General features: G+C 46.4%; 1 protein-coding gene across 2 annotated transcripts in view; it reads left to right on the plus strand.

Moving 5' to 3' along the window:
- The window catches only part of lzts2a (leucine zipper, putative tumor suppressor 2a), a 59,480-nt gene that overhangs the window by 19,776 nt on the left and 22,032 nt on the right, over positions 1 to 17,672 (plus strand). For both annotated transcript variants that reach the window (XM_036546980.1, XM_036546983.1), the window contains exon 2: positions 11,725 to 11,837. The gene's annotated coding sequence lies outside the window, so the exon portion shown is untranslated. The remainder of the gene's footprint in view (positions 1 to 11,724; positions 11,838 to 17,672) is intronic.

Below are 17,672 nucleotides of genomic sequence, written 5' to 3' on the forward strand. Positions count from 1 at the left end.
GGATGTTTGGTGTCCCGTGATCCTCTCTGTCCTCCCTCCCCCCCTTCAAACCCCCACCCCCACTGTGGATAAACAGGCAGCTAATTTTACAGCAGTTGTTGGCAGGTTGGCTACATTTCTGTGCCTGTTTCCTTATGCATCACACTTTCCACAAGCTAACATTGCAGTGTAGCGGTAATGAGCAGGGTACACGAACCATATACAGGCAAAGTGGCAAAGTGGTAAGGCGGATTGAAGCGTTTTCCGCGCCATTGCTAATGACGGGTAACTGCGGCAGCAACATAGGGGTAAGGAGAAGTACTAGCTTGATTCTTCAGGTGAGGTGCAGCTCTATAAATGGATATGTAAGTGACACAGAGATGAAAGAATAATGTAACTAGAGATCCTTTAGGGGAATTCACACGAGAAGCTTTAGGCTGTAGCACTCATTTCTCCCTCTTATCTTCATTATAATCAACATAGAGGGGACCAGAGGGGGAGTTTCCCAGTCATTTACATTTAACCGGAAAAAACCTTTAGGTCCGCTGCTGCTCTTTCTGGCTGGCTCAATTTGGGCTTTAGCATTGAGGGAATTAACAGCCCATTCCAGAGCAGTTTCCCGCTCTGTGTGTGTACAGATGCCTTTCTGACAACCTCATCAGTTCATCATCAGACTAAGGGCATCAGTATCCTTAAAGCCCGGAAAATGCTTTTTTCAGTTTTATATCGTTTCATTTCATTTCATGAAGGAATGAAAGAAAGGATGGAAACTATTTTGCTTTTCATTTCATTGTTCAGAGACCTTCAGAGCTGCCCCCCCCCCCCCCCCCCCCAGAATTGTGGTGAGGTTGGAAACAGATGTAAGTCTTCTTGGGGGTGTGGAAGACAAGATAAAATGTCGAGAAATCAATGCAAATGATAATGAGAGCTTGACAGCCTTAAGTGGCATGTCTCCAAAACCTGTTTTTTGGCCTAACCTCTCCTACCAGCACCCTGCCATCAGCCACGCAACCCCTCACCGGTACCTGCTACTGTAAGAGGCTGTATCACATTGACACGTTATTGATTATGGTGGCATTACATTCTTACATTAGAGAGACTTATATAGGTTACAATTCTGTATTAAGTATTTACTGAGGGTTAGCTACTTAGCCCAGGGGGGACTCAAACCAGCAACCTTTCAGGTATGAGCCTTGCTCCTCACCAATTTGCAACACTGCTGCCCAATAGCACTGATCCTGTATTCTGCAGGTTATTGTAGTATATTACAGTGTCAGGTACCAACATGTGCTCAGATGTGGTTTACCATTTTCAGTATATACTATAAACTATACTGTTGTTCATGTGGACTTATGTGGTTACATGCACTTCTGTGCCTGTGCTTTGTAAGCTGCCAAATGGCTAAATGTAAACGCAGACATCCGTGATGAGCTTGCTAGACCTGTGATGTCACTCAAGGCACTGCAGACAACCTCTGTCAAGTAGAAAGGGAAGTGTTGCCACCAGCATTGGCTTCTGCTTCGGTGACTCTGCTCACATGCTGATCTCTATGGGGAATACAGGGAATAATGGTTCAGAGCTCTCGCTGAGATTGTAAGGTGTTTAGCTCCTGGCTCACATCTTTTGGCTCCAGGCTGAATATCATTGGGTGGAGCAGCCTGCCCAGGAGCTATCCCCCCCCCCCCCCCCCAGATTGGGCAGGATGCCAGCAAAGAGAAGCCAAGCCTGATCACACCCATCAAGGCAGCTTTAAGGTTGTGATTCTGGCCTTTAGGACTTTAAGTGATTACCTGTTGGGCATTGCTTGGGTGGCTGGAAGTGTGATTGTTTATTTAACCAGCTCTGAGGCGATTATACAAGGCCAGGTTGTTCCAGCCTTTGGCAGACCACTTTGGAACAAAAAACCTGCTGTATGGCTGCATGCCGAGGGGAAAAAAACACGCAACGCTTGCCACTTTCGAACTCCCCTCTGCTCCGTTTGGATCTCTTAGGCCAGTAAATTCATAGTCTTCAGAGTTCACATGAATGTGCAGCTCCTTCGGGCTTTGGAATTTCAATGTAGAGACCCAGACCTTTCAAAACCCTCAGGCGTTCATTTCATAATTTAAATATTGTAGTATTAGTCTCAGGTGGTTGTCCAAGCACAGTGACCCCTTTAGACTGGCACAGTCCAGAATGGTTAGAGCATGTTCTGCAATCAAAGCATCCTATTAGTCCTATCACAGATTATGGCATTCGAGATGGTTTGTGCTCTCAGGCTCCATCTTTCCCCAAAGCTCTAAACCACAATTTATGTCTTTTATTAGATCATTTCAGCTCCTCTCGCCTGAGGGGACGAGCGAGCCAGCTAGAAGACCAGAGCACTGCCTCCAAGCTTTTTACCTTCCCAGCTTTTAACTGCACATGTATTGAACCCCTACTTACAAAGCTTCCACCTACATGATGCAAGGCTGTCTGAAAGTCATTCCTTCAAGTCAGATGTAAGGCCTTGTGTATTGTTATTAGGTTTTGTTCTGGCAGCTTATGGACAGCTAAAGGGGGAGTCCTAATATTAGCTGGTGTGTTGGTACATGAGTAACACAAGAGTTACTTGTTTTGCATGCCAAGCAAGTTTGCAATAAAAGACTACCTCTTACCCTAACGTGGATGTCTGGTTTTAAGCTCTCCAAATGCTGAGACTACCTGCATTATTTGACTTTAACACATAATGCTTAATTTAATGAATGCATTAAAAGATGCCGGAACCCTGACCAAATATTAGAATGTCCAAATAAACACAGAGCCATCTACATGGGTGTATACAGGCTTTTCTCTCCAGCTGACAATCCCACACTGTTTGGTAGGGGAGTAACTGCACTTTTCAGTGAGGACAGAGCAACATGTAGCAGCCTCTGCTGTTTTTGACAATATACAACCAGTAACATGCAACCTGCAATGTACAACCAGAGTTCTGCTTGGTTTCATATTGCAGATTTGCAGTTGTTCTTGGATCAGTGGCATTTTACCTGCAGCTCTCTGGAGGAAATGCAGGCGTGATGGGGGAGCACAGACACCCTACACACCACATTCTCAGTCCTGCCCCTCACTTGTGTACTTTCATACTATTGGGTAACCACAGGAGCAATGGAGATCAGATGAAAACTGCTCCACCTGTCTGGAAGCGAGCAAGTCACATGGCAGGTGACTGAAGTGAAAGCAAGACTTTGTGAGACCACACTTTGGGGCCCTTTTTTGAGCAGTTCATTTCTGCTCAAACCTGACTGTGTTCACTTCCATAGTGCACACATTTTTGTTGGATCAAATCACAAAACCTCCAAGTTTATTTTCAAACAGAGTGTCTGTGTTTGATTCAATTTACAATTCCATTGCTGTCGGCTTTTGACACAACTCCAATTGAATCTAGCCAGCACCTCTATTTGAGTCAAATAGTCAGAAGAACTTGTATAATCCCACTGCTGGAGTCCACCATCCTTAGCCGTGAGTCAGGCATACTCGATTGTGATTCAGAAGCATTTCATAGATGGGGGTCAGGACGGGACACAGCAGTTTGCAGTGGAATGTCGTTGGTAAAAGATCAAGATGACCTTGTGCCATCACCCTCCAACCCGAACCCCACAAATGAGTAGATCATCATTAAGCAGATGGGGGCTACTTGTATTTCTTGCTGCTCCATAATACAGTATCACGCTGTGTTATGGATATTGTGATTTAGTAACATTGAGATACTAAGACTGTCTAGTTTGAGATTATCACAACTTGTTCTCTTGTGCTGGAATTTGCTCTGGATAAATGCATGTAATGTAATAGGTTAAGTACCTTGCCCAAGGGTACCGCAGTGCACCAGCAGGGGAACTGAATTAGCAACCTTTTGCTTAGGAGCCCTGCTTATTACCATCACACCACATGACAAAAATGATCCTCTTACCTGTTATATTGGGCAGTATGGCTCAGCAAGGCAACCAAGATGGTGGCACTCACCTCATGCAGTTACTTGTTCTTCCACAGAAAGCAGCAGTTACTAATTTTCCGTTGTGAGTTTGTAGTGTGTTCACACCCTCACTGTTGCTGAGCCACTGTGAGCCTGAAAAAAGATGGTGAGAGCCAGGGGAAGCTGTCTGTCTCAATGAGACCTAATCCTGTGTGAGCTGTCAACTCAGATTCCATTGCCTTGCATGTGGTGTGTACCATCCTGTGGGGGCTTCCCCCTTCTAGAGAATGGCACGGTGCTGACACCGTAGTAAGGAGCAGTGCTCCTACCCCAGGTGGGTTTCCAGGTGGGGCTGTGCTGTTGTGCTTTAGGCAATAGACTTAACCCAGAATTGTCTCTGTAAATATGCGGCTGTATAAACAGATAACTTGTAACGATTGTAACCTATGTAAGTCGCTCTGGATAAGAGCAGCTGAGCAACTAAATGTAATGTAATGTATCCACACACTATACCCCAGCGGCGTCTTTATTTCAGTATGAGCATACTAACTCATAGCGTTTGAACCTGTGGTCCCAGTTAAAGTAATTCACTCTCAAGGGTGTGTTTTTCTTTACTACTCTATATTCTATATGTATATAAGCCTGCTCTGAGGCCCGCGAGGTCAGGTTTTATGTCCGTTTTCACATATGAGCCACATGAGCTTATGTTAATGCAATCACCGCTTCACATTCAGGGTCTTATTTATGATGACACAGGACCGGCCCGTTTCCCGCAGCTCGGAAAAGTTCCCTGCATCTAAATCCTCTTTGAATAAAAGTCAGAAATTGAAGCAGCAAATCATGTTTTATGTATGTCTGCTTACACAATGGAACAGAGGGAAACTGAAGCACACAGCAAAGCAGCCAGAAAGCGGCTTCTAATTTCTCGAAAAAATATGATAAATGGGACTGGAAATTAAGAGCTGTTACGGATTACCGCTACCGGTTGTTACGTAAAAAGAACAATGCAACAAATAATTTGCATTAACCCACATCGTGTCCCAATTACGTGCACTCTAGCTATTCATAGCCACGGATGGCAAAACTTGAGCGGCGAAGATGGAAACTTCGGAGCCTTTATGGAAATGAAGTGAGAAAGAGTTACATAAGCCTTCTATCTGTCTAGCAGCCTGCTACACGGTACATCCGTGTCTCTGTTTGAAGTGTAGCTTTTAATGTCTCTCGAGTGCAGCTACAGACGTCAATATGACTTGCCTTTCATGCCAAGCCGTGATGGATGAGGTCGGATTGAGCCTCTTGTGAAATAGTGTGTCTCCAGGACTGGAGCCGATATTAACTGGATGTACAGCGATTCAAAGGGAACATGGGCGTCATCATATCGTCATCAGATAAAGTTCTCAGATTTAGTAATGTGTGGGGAAAATAGATTATGCTAAATTCAAGGGATGTTTTCAATATACATCCAATCTTCCCAAATACATGGGAAAATATACAAATTACTGACACTGCCATATTGTTTGATATTTTGTAGTAGTGTAAGTATTGCAAAATATTGTGTATAGCGTATACACAAAATTGCTTACATGAATGTGGTAATTATTGCACAGATTCTAATATTTGTAGTATATATAACCAGCTCTATATGTTTACAGTATATTCCTTATAGTATATTCTGTAAGTATATTCCTTTTATGCCTGATTTCATATATCCTGCCACATTGGTAAGTTATCTTACAGGAGGAAAAACTCATTTGATCAGCAATGTATATGCAGGACACGGAAATACACATTACCACCTGACTAATGTGTGGGGAAGAAATATGCTGATTTATGTCTATGACACTGTGACAATGCTTTTTTTCCAAAGAAGATGACAGCAGGGAGTGTAAACCTGGGGTCACGCAGAGAGGAGCCCTCACTCTGTGGTCGAAACACGCAACGTTCCACGTGCTTCTGTGGATTCCATAAATAGCCAAGTGGACCGATGACAGGCCCTTGAGGGTCTTCATGCAGTCACACGCAATTTAACTTCTGTCTAATCCCTCTGGCAACTGGCAGTGGCAGTAATGAGGATTAATGCCATTGATCTGTGGGGAGAGAGAGGTGATAAGGCCTGGTAATCTGCGGCGTTTATAATCAGGAAAGCAGAGGATAGCCTGTGAGGGGGGTCATGTGACACCAGGCAGGTAGCAGGGGTCTCTTGGAGTTCACCTGCCCTCTTTGTGTTTGGCTTTTTTTATGTATTAAATGTTTTTTATGTATTAAATGATTATGAATAATCTCAACCGTTACATTAATGGTATGACAATGGTATGTACAGAGCAAGGGCAAAAATGAATGAAGGCACATGTGCAACAGTATTAGATCTGGAATGTATTTGGAATGGAATTCTTATGAATGTCAGTTAATATGAGAGGTGGTGTTAGACAGGAAGTGTGTTTCCTTCCAATACACCACAATTTTTCAGTAAGGAGTGTTTTGCAAAAGATGAAAGCAGGCTTTAAGCATGTGTTTTGGGAAAGGGCATATCGCAAGATTCATTTCAATAGGGCAAACAAATCTGAGCCCTGGATACTTGAATCTATTACTCCAATAGGGATCCAGCCATCAGTCCTGCATGGATTTTGGCCAGTAACATTACAGGGCTGGTTCTTACAGTGCTACTCCCTACTGGTGGAGTGAACGAGTTGGGTGTCCACCCTTGTAAAGAGGGGGTCAGGTGGAGCCTGAACACAGACTGCCTCCCTGGACTAAGATACTTGACCTTTCACCCCCAGTGGGGGCAACAAACCATAAACGTTCTGGTTATGCAGACAGTTGTAACAGCAGCTTTGATGAGCTGGGGTTCTCAGATTGTTCCCACATAAACAGGAAGTGCCCTCCTTTTCGCCCCCGAGCAAGATTGTTGACCTGTGACCCCAGCATGAGTTTACATCCTGTCATCTCTCTTCCTCTGTCACTAAGACTCAGGCTTGCTCCCATAACCATGTTTTTTTCTGCTGTTTAGGTGAACATGATATGTACTTCGGGTGGGAAAATGTGAATGCCTGAGTGAAAAAGCAAAAAAAAAAACCAGTCTGCAGAATCTCAATTTCTTGGCTTTACCATCCATCAGCACTACTGCTTCAGTTACGCTTGGTGATGCTTGTACAACTACATACTATCAGATAAAACCACAACGTAATCTCAATGTACAATTAACCTCATTTTAAATACGAGTTCCTGGTTTAATGTAACAGATACGTGTGACCTAACTGTTTTTGACGTTATTTTAAAAAGTTGCTGTGTGCATTTTTGGATAGCTTGCCTTGGTGCGGTAACATGATATGAATGATGCAACCAAGCTAGATATCCAGCCAGCAATGTTTATATATGCTAGCTTGCTAGCTGCTGAACAGAAGCTCTAAACTGCTGTGTATGGTGGCATATGGCTTTATGCTTCACCTTCAGATAAACCCTTGACACACAGCAGAAGCCAGTTCACATTATCAGGAGGGGCAGTGATTTGATTGCTGGGTGTGTGAAGGTGAGCCAGCATTATGGTTTGTTTTATGAAAATGAAAGCTGTAAGCCGTATCAGCCCAGGTCAGAGCGAGGCAGTGGAAATGGAGGGCAATCCAGCTTTGTGGTGACTAGACAGCTCGGGCTCTACCATTCCCCAATTCCTGTTTGTAAAGCCAAAATGTGGCTTTCTAAGGTATCTCAGTCCCCACCACGTCTTTTCTCTCTGTTCCATTCTTTCTCTCTCTCTCTCTCCCTCTCTCTCTCTCTCTCTCTTCCACTCTGTCTTCATCTCCCATTCTGTCTCTCCCTGTCTCCTCCCCTCTATCTCTTTCTTTTCCACTCTGTCTCTCTCTCTTCCACTATCATCACCCTCCCTCTCTCTCTTCCCCTCTCTTTCTTCATTTTATTTGCAATGTGCAGATTCTCAGAATTGACAAATACAAGGCGAGAACCAACATACAGCAACGTGACATGAGTGACAGTTTAACAAGCCAGGGAGATGAATTGCTAATTCTGTAAGAATAGCTTTAAAAGACACTAAAAGAGTGTTAATAGCTTCCTGGTTGCTGGAGGTGACTGTTGTAAGGTTGTTAGGTTACTGTTAAGCACTTAATCCCATTGTGGCGATGTTTCCCACAATGGTACTACATTTCAAGGGTGGCACTAATGTTTTAGTGTCTGTGTAGCTAATTGCCTAACCCTATTGAATGCATTGGATAAGAGTGCCTGCCAAATGGCTAAATGTGAATGGAAGTGCTGGCTTGGATCTGTTGGGGCCTGCGTGAGCACAGATGAGGATGTGATGTATACAGTACAGCCACTGCGGTCGTTTTGTCTTAAAGGGACCCTGTCCTGACCTGATTTGTCACCAGGTGGGTGGCTCCCCTCACTCTCCCACCATTGTTCCCCTCTCTGTTAATTAGATGCACAGAGGGGGCCAATGAGCGTGGCTATTGTGCCAATTGACTGGAGCCACATTATTCCACCCCAGGACTGCATGCTCTGTTCTCAGGGGTGAGATAATGGCCTGCAAGATATTGTTGCGTCTGTGGGACAGGGCAGTCTACAATCCCCCCACCCAAAACTCACCCCATCCCCTGGAACGGGAACCTCACCATATGGTCCACAGAAGGGACGGGGCTGGCTAATACGGGGTTTTCTGTAACGCCCCCAGACCCCCCCCACCCTATCATGGTGACCTGTGTCCTACTGTGGGACAAGCACAGCAGGAGGGGAGGGGGGGCTCAAATCCCAGGGTCCAGACGGGGAGACGAGCAACGGGGGGGTGCGTGGGTGTCTCACCTCAGTCTGTTTCTCACTGCTGTTTCGTGGGCTTTTAAACTGACCTACATACAGTGACCCACAGCTTACGATGTGTGGTCAGTCATCAGCAATTTACCAGACAGCAAAACCTTGCCATTCGCTTGAAATGAATTTGAACTTTTATGGAAAACTCAGAAGAAAGGTCTGGAGAAAATTAAACCTGGAAAAACCCTGACAAAAATCTGGAAAATGGATTTCAGAATGGAGTGAAAATTTGAAGCACAGCATCAAGCCCACACCAGGAGCCCTCAGAGGGCAGATGTATGAACATCTGGGCCGACCAAACCCTCTCTCGTAAATCCACAGCAGGGTGAGAAACCCCACACCATGGGGCTGGCCGTGGGATCTCAGTGCAGAATAATGCTGGCCTGAGAAAGGCTAAAGGTGAAAAACAGATACGTTGTTTACAGTGGCAAGAAACATTTCCGGGGATCAATGGTGGCTTGTCGCTTCAGCAGGCTTGCTGACGGGCTGTCTGCACCGAGTCCACAGGGCTTGCCAGGGTCGGCAGGACATCGATTGCCTTACATCCATTTCCAAAGAGCAGCCGGCTGGTTGATTCCTTTAACCGTGTTCGCACTGATGGAGGGGGCACTGAGAGGGGCTGCCACAGAAGTTCTGCTGGGAAGGTGGGCATATGTTACAGGGGCAGGCCTCAAACCACACCCTCTCTGTCCAGGCGGCTCTACAGATCCTTTGCTTGGGGAACCAACAGCACTCCGGTTCTGGCTCTGGGGTTTGATATTCACGTTTTTGCACACGTATTACTAAACCACATATCCCAAACAATCCCAAACAGAGGTAGGCCTTTGCATAAATCTAAGTGTTTGTGTGGTGATTGAGCTGCTTAATGAGGGTAAGCCTGACATCAGATTTGGTAGGAGGTAATTAAAAGATCTGAGGATGTGTGCTGTGTTCTTTTGTTGATTGTTTTGTTTAGCGCTGAAAATGGGAAACACAAACAGCTTAGTTAGCATGAGGAGAAGATGTGAATTGGAGCTGTCCTTACAGAGACCAAACGGGGGGGGGGGGGGGGGGGGGGGGGTTCATGTTTGGTTGTTTATCAAAAATAAGAGCAGTGTTCCACATGCGATTCACCATGGTGTGTCAATCACAGCAGATGCAGTGCTCATTTCCTCCAGCTGGGGGCTCTATGCTGAGGTGGACGCAGTCTGGGCATGCCACTTGAAAGGGCACCATAGGCCTTTATCTTAAAAGTGATCAGTACCATATCTTGTAATTTACTCACTGTGGTGTGACATGGCAGTGCAGGGGCTGAGCTTCTGGGCATGTAACCCAAGAGGAAGGCTGCAGGTTCACCTCCCAGATGGGGCACAGCTGTTACACCCTTGTGCAAGGTGTTCAGCCTGAACTACTTCAGCAAACATCCCACTGCATGAGTGTGTAAAATGCAGAAATGTAAGCAATGCCAGTTGCCCTGGATACGGGTGTTTACTGAGTGATTATGTAATGGACATTGAGACAGACCGAAATCAATCTTTTAAAGCATTAGACAATGCATCTGAAGTGTTGGATTGTTGTTTATCAAGGACACATCACATAACATGTCCAACTGTAACCCTGAGTTTGATTTCCTTACAGAATATCTCTAGCTGTCTTTTATGTATACATGTTTTCCAGGTGGTTAGGGCAGTACTTCTGCATCTGTAACTATCATATAATTAGTAAGTCAGTTAACTATTACAAGGATTTAAACAGTTTGTTTGTGTGACGTCTTTGGAGATCCCCTACTGCCAGTTCTAAATGAATGTGTCAGAAAACATGTCTACTGTGGCTGGTGATGTCTGGGGAAGTTGTCGTAGAGGAATATTTATTCTCACAGCTCTTCGGAGCTTTGCAGCACGTTTTTTGGGTGGGAGAGCCAGACTGCGGTGCATTTCAGTCAGAATGTGGCTCTCGTGCAGTCACGGCTCTCAGATATGCCACCAGCAAGTGCTGACCACCTTCACCACACAGTTCCTGTTCCTGAGCCGGAGGCATTTCGGATTAAACTGTTGTCATTTTAGTTCTCTTCAGAATTCTGGTGCCACAGGTGATATTTCTCATTCTCACTCTGCTGGGGTGGCCAGTCCCAGGTAGGTGTGTATTAGAAGAGAATTACAGATAGCTACTCCCATTTAATCCTTCTGTTTGAAGAATTTTTAAAAGTTTTTCTGGGCTGAAAGGCATGCAGTGTGCCCATCTTTCCAGTGGGTGGCAGCGTGCCCCCCACTCTCCACCATCCAAAGTCCAGACAGACTGAGGAATGCCTGTGGGTACTTGTAAGGCTATTCTGATGAGTTTGAAACAAGACAGGAAATATTCTCTAACCCCAGAAAAATTTCATCCTGTTTTTTTTGCTTCTTTCTCTCGACTTCATAAGTAAGGCTCCTTGAACTGATCTGACATATTACCATTTCACAATGTTGTCACAACGTTAGAGATGTAACTGCATTTACACAAAATGTTTGTTTGCTGCATATGTATGTCAGGATATTGAATAGCTTAGTGCTTAAAATGGAGAAAAATGTAAGCAGTAATTCTGAAGTATAGACGGTTGCGTCATAACACTGGGTAGGTGTAGATTCTCTGTTTAAACTCTTTACTCTTTGCTGATTGTGGGGCCATGTATCGAGGGCATGGATGAGTGGAGAATCCCAGCAGTAAACATGTGAAGCATCATTTCCTTTCCTGAGGATTTGTTGCAGGTAGTGCCGTTACAGCAAGCAAGCTTTCAGTATTTTAACCTGTGCTTTGTAGCAGTGTGGTGGTGTAGAGAAGCATAGAAGTAGCTAGCAGTGCTAATATTGTAGCGCAACTTAAAGTAACATGACATAATGTAACACAATGTAATGGAATGTAATGTAACAGAATGTAATGTACTGTAATGTAACGCAGTGCAATGTAACGTAACATAATGTAATGTGTTGTAACGTGTTGCTGTGGTCTGTGCCACTGGGCTGACGGCTCCTCCATGTTTGCTCCAATAGAGTGGTATGGAGGAGGGGAGCACTGGCCAATAGGAGGCCTGGGATGTGCCCTGGTCCTGGCTGCTCCAAGTCTCCCGGACCTGTAGGAGGTGAACGCCGGGCACCACTGCAAGGTAAGCTGAGGGAATATCAACAAAAGACATAACATGATACTAAATGTTTTACTTTTAAAAGAAGTTATAGCAAAGTGATTCAAAACACGCCACAGTCAAACGCTGGTCACAGTAAACCCCCGACACTCTGCCCTTTTTTTTCAGTCAGCCAGCGCTCTTTTGGATCCTAGAAACACTTTTCTCTTCTCTCACTGTGAGGGGCGGTGCCCTGTGGGTCGCACTGCATCCTGACTTTGACAAATGACCCAAATTTCTGTCGGCCTCTGGGTTGCAACCGACCCCCGACACCAAGCGTGAAAGAGTCCCCGGCCAGCACTTTGAAGGGTGGCCTTCACAGGCCAGGCTTGTGACAGATGACAGTGACAGCATGCTGAGTGTTGGGCCTTTTGGGCAGGGCCAGCAGGGGTCAGAGGTCAGGGTAAAGTGGTCACTGGCCAGAGAAGCAGGGAACACTGGGAAAGAAGCAGCTGTCAGAGAAAGGTTACCCAGGGCTCCAAGGGCTTTGTGTGGCTCCATTTTCCAGGCTGCTCTGCGTAGGCAGAGGGAAGCCACGCATTTGTAACCCCTTACAGCCCATGCATGGGACTGGCCCCTCTGCTGCACACACCACAAGCATGCACACAAACAGCTATACACGCATACACACACACAAACGCATGCACACACACACACACACACACACACGCACATGCACACTAACACCACTCATGCAAATATACACACAGCAGGGTTAAAAACATCCTTCTAGAGCCAGCTTCCCCGTTTCAGATGGTTTTAGCAGAAACCCCGTGCCCCCAGGCTGAAATGGTGGTGTATCAGTGCCCAGCTCCTGGAGAGGGCCCAGCAGATCCCCTCACAGGAGCGCGAGTGATCTGAGCAGCAGCTGTCTGTCCCTCCAGCTCTGGTTTCTGTACCATCTCACCTACCCTAAGATCCTCTCTCCCCTCCCTACTGCAGATTCTTGCTGTGTGAGGGGACCCTGAGATGTGTGTATCACAGGATAATAACAACCACAGGTTAAGGCACAGACATGCCTGGCACCGCCTCATGAAACTCACCCTGTATATAAGCCTGGGAGCTCCTGAGATATGCTAGTGTATGTACTTAAAGACTTCCCATAGTTATCTCGACTGTCTAGTTTCAGATGCTTGTATAATGTTGTGCATGCACTGATTGGTCTGGGAGTGGTATTAGCCTGGTTTCACACTATTGCTCATATAACTTGGATGGATGCACTTCAGTTCTCTTGTGCTAGAGGTCGCTCTGGATGAGAGCATCTGCTAAATGCAAAGTGCTGGAATTCTATAATAAATCCTGCAGGCCAGCAGCAGTATAGGATCACTCTTCCTGTTCATTGTCCCTGCATGACATTCAGCACATTTTCCATCATACTTTGCAGGACCAGACACACAGGGGCAGCTGTTTAATAAGGCCTTCCATTTAGTCGGATTTCTGCACACCTTGCCTGCAGCACCCAGGCATAACAACACGCCCATCACCCCTCCGTGACAGCGCCAATCCTGAGCTTCTTTCCCACAATCCTCTTATCATTGCTTCTGCCACATATTGGTTCATACATTGATTGTATGTATGTTAGCTGAGCTTTGTGTCGGTGTGGTCATGGCGGCTGGTAGCACAGAGCTTTTCACCAGGGAAGGGGCTGGCAGGCAGTGAATGCCCTGCAAACACAGGCTGGCCACCCTGGCCAGCATGCTGGGAGCTCGTGCAGGCAGGGCTGGCAGGCAGTGGAAATGTCCTCATGGCCACCATCCTCTACTCTTGCTTTTCCCCATAACAAAAGATTTATGAGGTGAAGCTGAACCCCTTTTATATGCGGCGTGTGCGACATCCTTGTTCTGTCCCATAAACCCGCCATGTTAACCCAGGACCAGAGTGATTTGTGGGCCAACTCCCATTGTTGTGCTGGTGGGCCCTCTCTCTCTTTCTCCCTCTCTCTCTGTCGTTCCTCTCCTCTCTCCTTTCCCTTCCTCTGTTCTTCCCTTGCTTTCTCCCCTTTCCCTATTCCTTCTCTCTCTCTCTCCCCCTCTCTCCTACCCTTGCTTTCTGTCCTCTCTCCCTTTCTTCTCTTCTCTCTCTTCATCTTCTCACTACTCTTTCTCACTCTCCCGGTCAGTCCACAGAAAAAGCTCATGCACTCCAGCTGCTGATACAATGTCACCTAGACATGTGAGTCCCACATTCTTTTACAGTGCAGTGGGACAAAACTATCCATCAGTTTGACCTGGCATGTTGAGATGTCTGACTGAACAAAATGGCTGTTATTGTGAAAAAATGGTGCCAAAAAATGGTGTACTTGGCTGTTAGAAATGCTGTGGTATTACATACATTGTGAAACCGTTTCTTGAGAGAATTCCCTCTGTCATAGCAGTCCTTAAAAGTGTGTTTTATAAGTACCATTCACGTAATGGTTTGTGTATAGCATGAGAACACCATGCTAGCAAATGCAAAGTATCTGCAGTATTTTGAATAGATCAGTTTGAATGAGTTTGGCTGCCATGGTTACCAAACGCCTTTAGTCAATATGTACAGATCTGTCCATGGTGGATTTGGAGGAGCTTCACAACCATGAGAGTAGAGGTCCTGTGCGCATCATGCAGTTTGCGGGATCGGTGCAGGCAGAAACAGACCCGAGCCTTGATTGTGAATGGATAAGGCTTTGATCCCATTACTCCAATGGCAGGGTGCGCAAGAGGTCAGTGCCAAGGAGCGACAGCTGACATGGTGTCCCCTAACAGCAGCGGGGCCAGCATCGCCTCTCCACCCGCAGGGCAAGACATTTTGTTGGGACCCAGCTGGGACTCTGCACCAGAATGTCTGGCTGACTTTTTTTCGTGAATCAGTGGAATCGAATTTCCTTTCACTCCGATTCCAGGCCTTTGCAGATTCACTTGCAGATCTCCATTCTGGGTCTGTCAAAATGGAACTGCTACTGAGTAGAACCAAGTTTTACATTTTTGTTGATTGTTGGAATTGATTTGGGACCAATTTGGATTTGGAACTGCTTCGGATCCCCTAAAGGCCACAGCCCTTAAAGACCTGTTTCGCAATAGCCTTGGAAAAGCATGATGCATGCTTCTGTTCTGCTTCAGAGATGAGTGTTCCCGAATGTTATGAACATGCATGTCTCATTTGACTTTGACGTTTATTTCATCTGAAATATCAGCTGAGAACCCCCTCTCATTTACAGTGATGATCTGGGAAAACCAGGGTTGAGAATGTGAGCGAGTACACAGCCAGATGCCAGGTGACCACATTGGAACTCAGCTAGGACTTGGGGGTTAGCACCTCTACTATTTTGGTAAATGCTGACTGCTGTGTGTCAAGACCCCAGTTTTAGCACTTCATTCAAGAGACTGCACCTCCCGAAGCACAGTTTCCCCATCGCTGCACTGGGGCAGTGTATTTAGAGGGAAGGCACTCCCTACTGGCTTGTCGCCATGCAGCAGAGGAGTCATGAGAACATGGGTACACATAACACACACACACACACACACACACATGCTTCTCCTCCCTCCTCCTCTGTGAGCATGCCCTCTTGTGCCAACCTGGGAGCCACAAATCCAGAGAGGGGGCGGTCCGGGAAGAGTGCAGAGGAGGTGAGTGGGGCCCCACGGAAACACACATAGCCTGTCTCAGATCTCCTCTGTTTGAAGAGCGCTGCATCCCGGGATCACCGCCGTCCACCGTCACTAGAAGGTCAAAGGTCAGCGAGCTGTCACCAGTGGGTGCTGGGTCACCCCTCCCTGCCGACTCCACATCCAGTTGCCTGAGCGATACGGCACGCAGAGGAGCAGGAGTATGGACCCACAGAGGGCGTGTCAGATGGTGGCGCTCATGCACACGGGCACTCATGCACACACATGGACGCATTCACACGATACCTCACAGATGGACACACACAAGCAGCTGTTTGCGATCGAAGGACTGAGACAACACTGAATCTTTTCCTGTTACATAACCTCTCACAGAGGGAGTATTGCCATAATCAAACCAACAAGCGTAATGCATAATACAACAAGCATAATATTTCTGTTCATTTAGTAACGTAGTTTGCTTGCCACTGCTTATTTAACATAACAATACTACCACTCTACAACCTTTATTAAAACTGTAGTACCATTAAAATACGTAAGAGAAAGAAAGTGAGGAATGAAAGACTGCAAAAACATCCCACATCATGCAACTCCCTGCCCCTGTGAGCCGCAAAATTATGACATTTATCTTTTAAAGTTCAAGCTCTCTCATAGATCCCCTGTAAGGAAACCACTGAGCTCATCTGCTGCACATATGAATTAGGAAGCACACAAACAATTAACCCAAATCAATGCTATTACAATGACATGTGTGCATATTTGTTTTATGATTTATTCACACATTAATTCAATAGGTAGCCAGGGCATTTGAAAGAACACTGGTGTTCACTACTAAGATAAGTGGAAACAACTAGACTAACACCACACCCCAGCCCACCTCTCTCTCTCTCTCTCTCTCTCTCTCTCTCTCTCTCTCTCTCTCTCTGTCTCTCTGTTTGGGATGGAAGGGGTTAAGTCTGAGCCCAGGGCCAAGACTCCCCCGGCAGAGTGAGAGAGAGTGGGGGTGATTCTCCGCCCGCCCACCGTTACACAGGGCCCCACCCCCCACTCTCACCGTGGATGGCACAGCACGGCTCAGAGGACCAGAGCTAGTGTGGCTGGCGCAGGCTAATCAAATCACTCATTTCCAGGGATTAACCAGGGACCTGGGTCCATTGTGCAGGAACGTGATTATTTTTCTGCACTGAAAAGAAAAGTCTATTCGTTTTTTCCCCTTCTCTGGTTGAATGTGTGTGTGTGGGTGTGTGGGTAAGGGGGGCCCGTGTTGTTCACTGAGTGAAAAGAGAGGAAACCCCACCCCCCATCAAACTCAAGGAAGCTCATCTCATTTCCTCTCTTAAAAGAGAACGGATTCTAACTGCTGATCTTCACTGTTTGGAGCAGCACAAGGTGGTCACTGACAGCTCAGCTCCTCCAATGACTGGCGTGTGGTATATTTATCTTTCAGGATCTCTCTGGGTTTGCAGCTCAGGCAGGAATATCATCTAAATCCTCCTTGGTACATGCACAAGCGGTATGCATTGATCTGATGGATTCCCTGGACAGTGGCAGCACTTGTAAATCAAATGCACTCTCATCTGTGCACACTGAAGGTGACCCCCCCTCCCAGTCTTCTAACTCCTCACAAACACGCAAGCACAGTGCACTGAACTTCTCCTTCACAAACAACTGCAGCCAGTAAGCAGGACAGCAGAGCTGAACTGACCTGAAAAACAATGGGTCAATCAGAGAGCAGAGTTGTTCTTTTTTCCCCATACATTCTGTAGAAGGAGAGCTGCCCTTGCACGTGTGTGCTGTGGTCCTCTGTGGTGATGTGTTTTGGGCTCTCCATTGACTGGAGCAAAGTGTTGCTTTGTTTGTGTGGGTATGCGCGTGCATGTGTGTATGCGTGCATATGTGTGTGTGTGTGTATCTGTGAGTGTGCTGTGTATGTCGGCTTGAAAGCATGGTGGAAAGGCCTCCAGGAAATCCACAAGTCTCCCGGCTTTGCCAGGTTCACTAGACTAGACGAGTCCCCCAACCGCCTCCCCCACCCCCCATCCCAATCTAATCACGTTACCATCGATTTTTGCTTTGAAATGAGTCACAAACGCGATTACCGGAAAATCTGGGCCTTCCACCTTGGGCTAATTGCTCAGTGGTCTAAAGCCACAGTAGGGATCAGAGCTTCAATAAGTCAGATTTGAGCAGGGGGCTGGATAAAAAAGCCCCTACCCCCACC

The sequence above is a fragment of the Megalops cyprinoides genome, chromosome 15, assembly GCF_013368585.1.
Source record: "Megalops cyprinoides isolate fMegCyp1 chromosome 15, fMegCyp1.pri, whole genome shotgun sequence".
NCBI lineage: Eukaryota > Metazoa > Chordata > Actinopteri > Elopiformes > Megalopidae > Megalops > Megalops cyprinoides.